General features: G+C 45.3%; 1 protein-coding gene across 1 annotated transcript in view; it reads right to left on the reverse strand.

The window, feature by feature from the left end:
- The window catches only part of KCNK13 (potassium two pore domain channel subfamily K member 13), a 69,516-nt gene that overhangs the window by 54,226 nt on the left and 3,222 nt on the right, over nucleotides 1-12,068 (reverse strand). The gene's annotated exons all lie outside the window — the stretch shown is intronic.

The following is a 12,068-nucleotide window of genomic DNA, read 5'->3' on the forward strand; positions in this document are numbered from 1 at the left end:
CATAATCCCATGATTACTCTGGTCCAAATGACAGATTAAGAGTCTTCCCCTTGAAGAATTCATGGGGGTTTAATTAAAGTCATTATTTGCTATAGGATTAATACCTGCATATTTTCTAATGGATGTGTTTAGGAAATCAGGAAGATTACAGCTGTAGCTACTGTGATGCTCTTCAGCTCTTGGGAGGGAAAAAACCCAATCTCATTTGAAGAGTTATTCTGGAAAAGGGATAAAGACAGAACAAAATAAAACACATGCACCAACCCTAGGTAACAAGACTTCTCTTTACTAATAAAATAAAGCATACTGGCAATGTTACGTTAGCACATTCTAAAAAAGAAAAAGAAAAAAAGGAGAGGTTATAGACTGTTACAAGATCAGAGAGTCCTTATATAAGATAGTACCACCATAGAAGGTGTGAAGAATGTAACAATGGCACTCTTCGTTCCAAGAACAGAAGACTACAAAAAGAAGAAGAGTTCTAAAATAACATAATTTTATCAGAAATACAGCTCTAAGGGGGGGGGATGGGAATGCAGAGTGCAAGCACTCCTTAGAAAATCTTTCCATTTTGCTGATTCCAAGTAAATTTCTTATTGGAACATGGTGTCTATCAGTAATTATACTGGATAGTTCAAGTGTCCTGGTTTACAGTTTAAAGCTTTCAACAGAGACTAGTTGTCATTCGTTTTCAGAGGAGCTTCCAAGACATACTGATAGTTCAACTAGCCCACAGCAGTCTCTATTCTGCAGATGGCATGGTTTTTTTTAAAACTTTAGGGTCACCAAACGTCCCTCTTCTGCATGGCATGCTGCTAGCTAGAGTCCTGTGCATGATACCTCTGCGGTGCTGCCGCCGCTGCTTGCCCTTGGTTCCTACACTATCAGTTGTGCCAGAAGTCCAGCATCTTGCCCATTGAGGTTGAATCCTGACAAGACAGAAGTACTGTTTTTGGGGGACAGGAGGCGGGCAGGTGTGGAGGACTCCCTGTCCTGAATGGGGCAACTGTGCTCCTGAAGGACCAGGTGCGCAGCCTGGGAGTCATTTTGGACTCACAGCTGTCCATGGAGGCGCAGGTCAATTCTGTGTCCAGGGCAGCTGTTTACCAGCTCCATCTGGTACGCAGGATGAGACCCTACCTGCCTGCAGACTGTCTCACCAGAGTGGTGCATGCTCTAGTTATCTCCCGCTTGGACTACTGCAATGCGCTCTACATGGGGCTACCTTTGAAGGTGACCCGGAAACTACAACTAATCCAGAATGCGGCAGCTAGACTAGTGACGGGGAGTGGCCGCCGAGACCACATAACACCGGTCTTGAAAGACCTACGCTGGCTCCCAGTACGTTTCTGAGCACAATTCAAAGTGTTGGTGCTGAAGGAGTGTCTCCACCCCCATTGTTCTGCCCGGACACTGAGGTCCAGCGCCGATGGCCTTCTGGCGGTTCCCTCACTGTGAGATGCCAAGTTACAGGGAACCAGGCAGAGGGCCTTCTCTGTAGTGGCACCCGCCCTGTGGAATATCCTCCCACCAGATGTCAAAGAGAAAAACAACTACCAGACTTTTAGAAGACATCTGAAGGCAGCCCTGTTTAGGGAAGCTTTTAATGTTTAATAGACTATTGTATTTTAATATTCTGTTGGAAGCCGCCTAGAGTGGCTGGGGAAACCCGGTATTTCCCAGTAATCCCCATGACAGCAGCAGCATTAACATGGAACAGGGTTGGGGAGCCTGTGGGCCTCCAGCTGTTGCTGGTCCACAACTCCCAACAACCCTTACTGCTGGCCATGCTGCTTGAAGCTATCCAACAACTGGTGGCCCACAGATGTTATGATATAGGAAGAATGCAGGTGTGGGAACGCTACTATTTATGTATTTTTCAAGAGTGTTTACAAACTATCGATGCATAAAAAACATACAATGATGCGATACAGTGGTACTTCGGTTCTCAAACGTCTCCATTGAAAAACGTTTCAGAACCTGAACACCGAAAACCCGAAAGTAAATGCTTCTGTTTCCAAATGCGCCTTGGAAGTAAAACGAATTACGCTGAGTGTTTTTCAATTTTTTCAATTGAATTTGCAGACAACCTTTCACGCCTCGATTTTCGAACGTTTTGGAACTTGAATGGTCTTCCGGAACGGATTACGTTTGAGAACCGAGGTACCACTGTGTGATAAAAACATTAAAACATCGTAAAATTACAGATAAATAGAAAATTCTTGGAAGTAACAAATAGGCTAAGGGGTAGAATAAGAATATGTGGTAGTAAATATTAAGGATTGGAAGAATAATAAAGGAGAAGAGGTTAGTTAATGAAAGGAGTTAATATTTTTAGAAATATGAAGTTGGAGAACTGTTATACAGGTGATATAATGAAATTCAGATAGAGGGGATTCGAGGAAGTCAGTTATCAATGTTAAGAGATTTAGGTATTTGAAGTAATAATTTTCTTTTGTGTTTAGTTTATTGTCTTTGTTGCGTGTTCTGCTCTGTTTTTTCTTTTTTGTGCATGTGGAAAATGTGGAAAATCAATTTAAAAAAATGGGGGGGGGGGACATTGTAAAATTACAAGATGCAGAACGAATGACCAGCACAAAATCAAATCACAATGTGAAGCTTCAGATATTATTGTTGTGATGTGGGAGCAAAGGTCATGTTTGCCTGCCCTGCGAAAATTGCCACAGTGTATTTCTGCTGCATCCACAGACTTTGTCAGGATCCTGGTGACACAAGGAGGCTCTATCTAGGTCATTGTTTCCCAAGCTTTGGTCTCCAGCTGTTTTCAGACCACAATTCCCATCATCTTTGACCACTGGTCTTGCTAGCTAAGGATGATGGGAGTTGTAGTCCAAAAACAGCTGGAGACCCAAGTTTGTGAAACATTGTTCTAGGTGTTGCAACACCACCAAAACTTTTCCCATGTTTCATATTTCAAGTTTCCTGTATCACTCCTCTAAAGTCCCCCACTTCCAAAATCCTGTACAATTAGACAGTGACAGTTTCCAAGTTAAAATATATACTGCAACACAACAGTACTATAATTAACTTGCCATTTCCCCCTCTCCTTGTACCTTTGTGTGTGCACATGTGTCCCAAATCACTCAGCATGTCTAATGTTCTCAGCAAATTTGGCTATTACCTTCAATTACAAAAGCAATTTTCTCAACATTAAATTGGGGGTGCTTGGCACCATGTATGTCCAAACAAAACACTGTTGTCTTATTAGTATATAGTCCATTATGTTATATTAGCCTCCAATGTAGATTGCAGAATGCTACTCAGCATGCATTCAGCTCAGAAGATGATGGTTGTTGTTGTAGTAGGTTTAGGCAAAATAATGGAAGTCACAGTGCTTAGTTTTCCAGGTCAACATGCACTGAACAAACTATTTGGAAAGAGTCATCTATGCAGTGTATTGTTCAGTCCCAGGGTGCCAGATCTGTTAACAGAACATGTCACATTTTGGCAATGTACTAGGAACCATTGTGATTAGGATGGATCTAGATAGATAAAAAGCAACTCTAACAGCAGCATGAAAATGCAAATGGCAATGACTAGGAAATAGCTAACTTTTATTGTGTTCTTTAGTATAGAGCCTGTCCAACCCTAAAAGCTCAAAGGATAAATAATGAAATTAAAAAGCAACCACACACATATACAATAATAAAATACACTGTCTTATCTTTAAGCTTAAACAAGTTCATCAAAAGTTTATTTTTAAATAAGTCTTAAAGGGTCTTTCCAACCAGCGTCATGCTTCATCAAGGAGCCATTTTGAATCTCTCTTTAGCTTTTTTGGTTCCCCTGTTGGCAATTAACTAACAAGATGCCAGCATAACTGGGTGTGGGAGGGAGAGGAGGCAGAGAAACATTTTTGTTTCTTTTCTTTAAAATAAGCACCATTTTTATTTTATTATTAATCAAGCAAATGGCCTTCACATGTTCTGCAACGTTACAAATTTCACAGTCCAAGCCTGGGAAACGTAACTTGGTAAGAAGAGCCTGAGGAAGATACATAAGACAAAAGATTGCTGTGTGCTGAATCGGGGAACAATTCTCAATGCCTTACTTATAGTGAAAAAACTTTTCCCGGGGGAGGGAAGGAGGAGGAGCGCTGTTTGAGATGAGCTGGGAATTAATAAAACAAAACACAAGCAGAGCAACAAAATGGACAAATTTACAGAAGGCTGGTTTCTGCGCACACGCCTCTCTGCTCCACCTAGGAGAACAAGTGAAATGATCAGAGTTCAAGGATGCACTACAGGTAGGCAAAAACAGGGCGCAAAGCAGAGCCAGTGTCTGTGGTGTTGGAAGAAGGTGAGCAGCCTGAGAATTATCAGAACCAGCTAGAGAGGCTTGGAGGTCCTCCACCCCTGGTCTACACAGTTCACACTCTTTTTAGATATCCCCCCCCCAACACATGAATTTGCCCAACGTAACACAATGAGCAGTGGTGTGTGGTCACTGGACTAAGGCAGGGGTAGGCGAACTAAGGCCCAGGGGCTGGATGCGGCCCAATCACCTTCTCAATCAGGCCCATGGACGGTCCGGGAATCAGCGTGTTTTTAGAATGTGTCCTTTTATTTAAAATGCATCTCCGGGTTATTTGTGGGGCCAGCCTGGTGTTTTTACATGAGTAGAATGTGTGCTTTTATTTAAAATGCATCTCTGGGTTACTTGTGGGGCACAGGATTTTGTTCATTCCCCCCCAAATATATATATATATAGTCTGGTGCCCCACAAGGTCTGAGGGACGGTGGACCAGCCCATGGCTGAAAAAGGTTGCTGACCCCTGGACTAAGGGGGCTAGGTTTGACCCTAAATGTTCCCCTGGCGCCTCCTTCACACAGCCCGGGAAGCTTCTGCCCGGCTTAGGAAGGGAGCCATGAGGCTCCGATGGGTCCAAGATCCGCCCTGTCATCTTCCCAAAGCCCACCCAGCTTTTGGAAGGAGGCAGGAGGTCTTCAGCCTCCCGCCAGAGCCCTGGCACCTCCTTCGCAAAGCCCTGGAAGCTTCTGCCCAGCTTAGGGAGGGAGGCACGAAGCTCACATGCGTGACGTCAGGACATCACATGCATAACATCGCCCCGCCCCGCCATGGCCCTCGCAAGCTAGCACCTCTGGCCCTAACTGTTCCCGTGAAAAATTCACCACACACCACTGACAATGAGAAAACCACTGGCCCACAGGCCTGAACCGGCTCGCCAAGCTTTCCCTAGTGGCTGCCAACCTGTTTCAACTTTTCTGGGCTTGCCGATCAGAAGGTTGGAGGTTCGAATCCCCGCGACGGGGTGAGCTCCCGTTGCTCGGTCCCTAGCAGTTCAAAAGCACATCAAAGTGCAAGTAGATAAATAGGTACCGCTCTGGTGGTACCTATTTATCTACCTATTTAGTCATGCTTGTCTGCGGACAAACACTGGTTCCCTCAGTCAGTAAAGCAATATGAGTGCTGCAACCCCAGAGTCGTCCGCGACTGGACTTGACGGTCAGGGGTCCCTTTACCTTTACCTATGTCCTGTATGCAGGGCTTATTCTGCAGGATCTGATTTCTTTCTGCAGGGCCTGTAAGACAGAGTTGTTCCGCCTGGCCTTTGGCTTGGAGCCAATTTGATTCCCTCCCCCTCTTTCTTTTTCCTTTTTCCTTCTGTGATGAGGCTGCATTTAATATTTTATTGTTTCAATATTTTAATGTTGTATTTCAATCTTGTTTTTAAGTTGTATTCATTCAACTTGTTTTTATTATTGCTTGTTAGCTGCCCTGAGCCCGGCCTTGGCTGGGGAGGGCGGGGTATAAATAAAAATTATTATTATTATTATTATTATTATTACTACTACTACTATTCTAGCATACAGCAGGACACTACAAAAGGGTGAGAGGTTGGGAGTATGTTGGCTGCTTGCGCATGGGATAGTGGGGAGCTTAGAATAAACCCCGTGTCTGTGGTGTATATGCAAACCTACATGTGTAGAATGCGGATGACCACACCCAACACTGGAAGGTTAGCCCCCCCCCCCAAGGCTTTCAATCCCTGCTACAAACAGCCGCCATATCACTACTGTGCCACCTCTCCCAAAGTGATTTATTTACAGCCTCTGAGCCTGGCTGAGGGGGAAATGCATTAAAAATAGACTGTAGGGTGTTTTTATGTCTCAGAAGAAAAATATAAAACACAACCCACCTACCGATTTGCCCAGGCTAATACCCCCAAAGCAGTATTTGAGGGCACCCGGTTGTTGAAGGATGATTTAGCACAATGTTCATAGATGATGGGATTCAAGAAGAGCAGCTTTGTCCAAATATTTTTTTGTCTTTCACCCACATAGAGAAATGCAGAATGGCAGAGAGAACAAATGCCTAACTCCATTAGTCTGTTGATAAAAGGTCCTTGGGCCTTTGTGTCACACGGCTCTTTCAAGTTGAGGATTCAACTTTGCTTGTGAACCCAGGTGGGTATCTTTGCAGCCCTCTATATATGTGTGGCTTTCATAAGCAAAGAATGATGAAGACAACACTTCTGCACAATTTATTTCAGATGCATATTTATAGTTTTCAGAAGCCCTGGTCCCTGGTCCCGGTCTGCTTTACACAGAGTTAAACTACTTTTGCAAGTTGATAGGAAGACTTAAGGATTATATTGCCTACAGGGTCTTACCAACTGAGAATAGAAGGGGCAGAGAATATCAGCATAAACTGTATATTCCCCATCACAAAGCAAATGGAAGTGGTTCCCCTTTGTTCCTGTTCTAGTTAGATAAGCCATGGAAACACATTTTGACATCAAGAGGAAAAACTTGTGGAAATTTGCCATCAGGTATATTTTAGGAGACCTTTATTCCAGTATTTTCAAATCAGAAGTGCACAGTTAATTAACAGAAACAGATGCAGATGTGTGGGAGGCAACAGGTTCAAAAAGTTAGTTTGGGCATCTGATAGGAAAAGAGAACTTTATTCTAGGGAGCATAGTTGGACCATAATCCAGACAAAAGACCCATGCAATACAGGTACATGTGCAAATTTCTGCTACTAAAATAAATAGAATGTAAAGTGTTTTAATTTAGAATGATGCACGATGGACAGCCCCCCCCCCCCGCAATGTTGGGTGCAATTCGGCGCCACTGCATTAATACTACACACACACACACACACACACACAAACAAACAAACAAACAAAGATAGGCTTGGTTTTGCAGCTGTTTTGCCCTATTCATTTAACACTTGTCTTAAAATAGCAGAAAAAAAATTCATGGGGAATGTGACCATCAATGGTTTTCCTAGCTAGATGAATCTGCCGCAGATGTCTTGTTTTATATGGTTCTTTATGCTTCTGTTATTTTTTTGAGCTGTTTGGTAACTGTTTTCTCTACATCACATATGCAGAAGGTGATGAATAAATAACAACAATAACAGCAGCAACTGTCATGATGGCTGTGTGCTGTCTTCAGTATCAAAGGTGATTTGCTTCTGGGCTGTGAATTGTGAGTGTTGTGCTGCTTGTGGTCTTCCCATAGGCATCTGGTTGGCCACTGTGAGAACAGACTGCTGGACTAGATGGGCCTTTGATCTGATCCAGCAGTACTATTTGTGATGGCCTGGGATTCAGACTCGGAGGCTGAACCTCAGGGATCCCAGCCTGCACAGGATTCCCCGCCTCCAGAACCAGCTGAACCGGGGCTGGGGCATGAGCCTGAAGGGTCCTCACCTGTGCTGGCTCCTCAGGTGCAGGCATCAGCTGAGTCTGCTCTGGCTTCTGAGGTGATGGAGGACCCATTGCCTGCAGGTGCTCCACTCTCAGCCCCGTCAGAGGAAGCTGAGGTTGCCTCTGGGTCCAGTAACCCTCCAGCTGAGGTTGCCTCTGGGTCCAGTAACCCTCCAGCCTCTCCTGAGCTGCAGAGCTCAGGGCAGAGAGGCGGAGGGAACTAAGTTCCCACAGGAGGAGTGCTCACCTCCAGGCCAGGAGAGGCGAGTCACCTGAGGATTGGGGCCGCCCTGTGCCTCGGGGCAGATAAAAGCCACCCAGCCCCAGCCCCAAGTTGCGGGAGTAACATTGTTGGTAGCCAGTTCCTGACTGCCCCCTGTCCTGCTTTTCTGCCAGAGCTCCTGACCTGCCCTGGCTCCCTGCTTGCATGCCTGTTCCTGACTTCACCCGACTCCCTGCCCTGCACCCAGCTTCAGCTACTACGGACTACCTCCACGTTGCACCTTTGACCATGGACCGGACTTGGACCTCACCTCTCGGGTAACCCATGGGACCAGCACACTATTCTTATGTTCTTGTCTCATTGGGAAAGGTGGAAAGTAAATGTCAGAGGCAGCATGTCTCTGAATACTGGTTGCTGGCAAATGCAAGCTGGAGTATGTTGTTGTGTCTTGCTTGTGAGCTTTCCATGGGCAACTGGTTGGTCACTGTGGGGAACAGGATGTCTCCTTATGTTCTTACCAACTTAGATAAACTACGGAGGATAGTTTTCATTATCACAATTTCTTGCATTTGTCTTTAAAAGAGTTACTTTTCATAATAATTAATTACTCTTGCCCATAATGAGGTGATGATGAGAGTCCAATCTGGGGCTTGGCTAATCGGAAACGTAGCAGTAGTAGCTCAGTGGTTTTCAGGTGGATATTCTGACAAATCTATGACTTTGTTTCATCTATTATCAACTAAACAAACTGAAGCAGCCAGAAGCCATGGCCTCCTCCCATATCAAGGTGTACTAGTGACGAAGGAGTTTTATTATTAATAGAAATGTGTCTTAAGAAAGCCTGTTCCTGAAAAAACTACTTATCACTGGGAACATAGAGTCCATGTCTCTTTTGAAGATCTTCAGCACTACTGATTTTCAGCTCATAGCTGCGTATCGCTACAAATAAGCCAAGAAAGATCAATTCAAAGGCAGAAAAAACAAGCAAGCTTTATATCCATGAGTGTGTGGTAGACTGAAGGCAAACCATACCTAAGAAATCCTACTTATGCCTATTTAGGACTGGAATGAGGGACACTTAGTTGTACTACAGCAGTGTCCCCTCCAGAACTTTTGGATGCCAATGTCCATCACCCCCAACCAGCATGGCCAATCGCAAGGGGTGACAGGCAGCGGCGTAGGAAGGGGTGTGTGGTAGGTGCAGGCCGCCCTGGGTGTCATCACTGAGGGGGGTGGTGACAAAATGGCAAAAATGTGTGGTTTTTCCCAAAAAAATAAACTGGCTCACGACACTTTTTTAAAAAAAAATAACTCCCGCACTCCCTTTCCTACACCACTGGTACCTAGGTGAGGCGGGGGGCACTGGGCGTCACACCACGGGGCCTGCAGAGTGCCAGAGCCACACGTCTCTCCTGAGGGGGAGGCGGTGGGCAGACTGCTTGCAAGCTCCACGCTGCTTCTGCCCAGTGCCTCAGCTGCCCTACAGCTGAGGGGGAGGCAGCAGAGAGGCTCCATGCAAGGTGCCCTGTCTTTGCTTGCCCCGCCCCCATGAGCAGCTTGCCCCTCCCCCGGCTGCAGGACGTGCCTCATGCCACACTGGGCACCCGAGTGGCTAGCTAAGCCACTGGTGTCAGGTGTTGCAGTCCAAACATCTTGAAAACAGCAGTTTGGGGAAGGCTGTTCTAGAGTGTTTTGATTGATTTGGTTGTGACTACTTCTCATTAAGTAGTTGAACAATTTGATTTATATTCCGTTTTCTTCCAGGGAACTCAAACCAGCATATATTGGCTTCCCAGATGGTCTCCTATCCAGGCATTCAATTGTATTAATTGTTTTGATGAATTTGTTGTGTTTGTTTTACTTATATGTTTGATATTATTAGTGTTTTCAATGCTACTATGATTACTGTGAGCTCAACATTTGGAAAAGCAGAATACAAATGTTAAATCAAATAAATCCATATCAGCCCCATTTAGCTTCAAGTAAGATTGCTATACCGTGTGCCTTCAGATCATGTCTTGGAACTAATTTAAAATTTTAAGGAGAGGTTTATTAATCACTTAAATGGTGTAGTCTTATTAAGTGGACTGGTTTGGGCATAGCAGGTAAAAACAGGTAAAGGTAAAGGACCCCTGGACTGCTAAGTCCAGTCAAAGGCAACTATGGGGTGCGGTGCTCATCTCACTTTTCAGGCCGAGGGAGCCAGTATTTGCCTGCAGACAGCTTTCTGGATCATGGGGCCAACGTGACTAAACTGCTACTGGTGCAACGGGACACCGTGACAAATGCCAGAATGCACTGAAGCACCACTTACCTTCACACCGCAGTGGTACCTATTTATATACTTGCACTGGTGTGCTTTCGAACTGCTAGGTTGGCAGAAGCTGGGACAGAGCAACGGGAGCTCACCCTGTCGCGGGGATTCGAACCACCGACCTTCTGATCAGCAAGCCCAAGAGGCTCAGTGATTTAGACCACAACACCACTTGCATCCCCTTAGTAAGCCATGCTTTATACAATCTCATCTGCATCTCACGTTGTGGTTTGGAGTAAAAGATTAAACCGGTCCCCTGGTTCAGATGTGTATGTAACGTATACCTCAGCCCACATAAAAGAGATTTCTACCCAGTACCCAGCTTCAAAAAAAGTATTCCAAACAATCAAAAGCAACCTACAGAGGCTCAGCATTAAGTCTCAATCCCTGCAAAGCAGCGTTCTAGAGATGCCATCATTCACTGATGACTATTCTACACAGGAAATGAGATGCCTGGTGGCCAATTTCATTGAAATGTCTCAAATTACAAATACATTAGTCCCTGTATGGCATTAAAAAAAACCAAAAACCTTATGTAAGTGTGCTTGCTGTCTTCTCCGTTTTGCAGCAAATTCAAATTCTGCAATTGTCTTCTAGAGTCTATTTACACAACAACAACAACTGTGGAGTGGGCCAGTTCATGACTTTGCTACCAGCCCTGGGGACCACCACTTGACTGTGTAAGTTGCTTGTGATAGCACTCCAGACCCTAAGATAACTGGGAGCAGCAGCCACTGCAAGCAGCAGCAGAAGGTGTAAGTCATTGCTGAAGGGGTGAAGAGTAAGAAGCTGGCTTAGCCTTCACTGCAAAAACTCAGAAGGTTTGTGATGGAATGTGTGTTGGTTGCCAACTGGAAAACCAGTAAAGCTTCAGGTTTTCTTATTTTAACCTCAGATGTGGCACCTGCAGACCTCTCGAGAAACTCTCCTGTCTACACTGACACATCATCTCTTGATGTTCATTTCCATGAATGACACGAAAGGCTCATCCACACTAGGCTTCCACCCTATGCTTTCCACGCTCAGACCTGTGTTTCCTAGTCCCGGTGTAAGCACTCCCCCCCCCCCCCGCTTTCCCCAGGAAAATGCACTCTCTAATGCTGAATCGGAGCAAACGACAATCTGGGTTTCTGAGGATTGCCAAGAGCGTTAAAGAGCTTGTTTCCACGAGGAAAGTAGCCGGGTGTGGGTGGGTGTGAAGAGAACCCTGATACAAACCGGAAAAGCATGGTGGGAAATGAGTGTTGATGAGCCCTTTCAAGCACTGGCCAACATCTCTTGAATGTGAAAAGCTGAAAAGCCGCGCCATTTAGGAACACAAGAAGGGCTGTAGCTCAGGGGTAGAGCAAACACTTTGCATGGAAAAGGTTCCAAAGTTCAATCCCAGGCATCTCTAGGTGGAGAAGAAGAGTTTGGATTTGATATCCCGCTTTATCACTACCCGAAGGAGTAACAAAGCGGCTCACATTCTCCTTTCCCTTCCTCCCCCACAACAAAAACTCTTTAAGGTGAGTGGGGCTGAGAGACTTTAGAGAAGTGTGACTAGCCCAAGCTGCACGTGGAGGAGCGGAGACTTGAACCCGGTTCACCAGATTACGAGTCTACTGCTCTTAACCACTACACCACACTGGCTCTCAAGAGCTAGAAATGCCCTCTGCCTGATACCCTTTGTAAGTCAGTATCCCCAGTTATAAGCTAGATGTCCCAATGGCAGAGGCGTACTCAGGGTCCCTTGTGGCCTTGGCAAAGAGCTGTACTGGCATCCCTCCCACAGGCCGAAAGAAAGAAACAGGCAAGGTTGCCTGGATAGGAGGAACATTCTTCCTGCCCAG

This window comes from Podarcis liolepis (genome assembly GCF_965112155.1).
Source record: "Podarcis liolepis genome assembly, chromosome: 1".
Classification (NCBI taxonomy): Eukaryota; Metazoa; Chordata; class Lepidosauria; order Squamata; family Lacertidae; genus Podarcis; species Podarcis liolepis.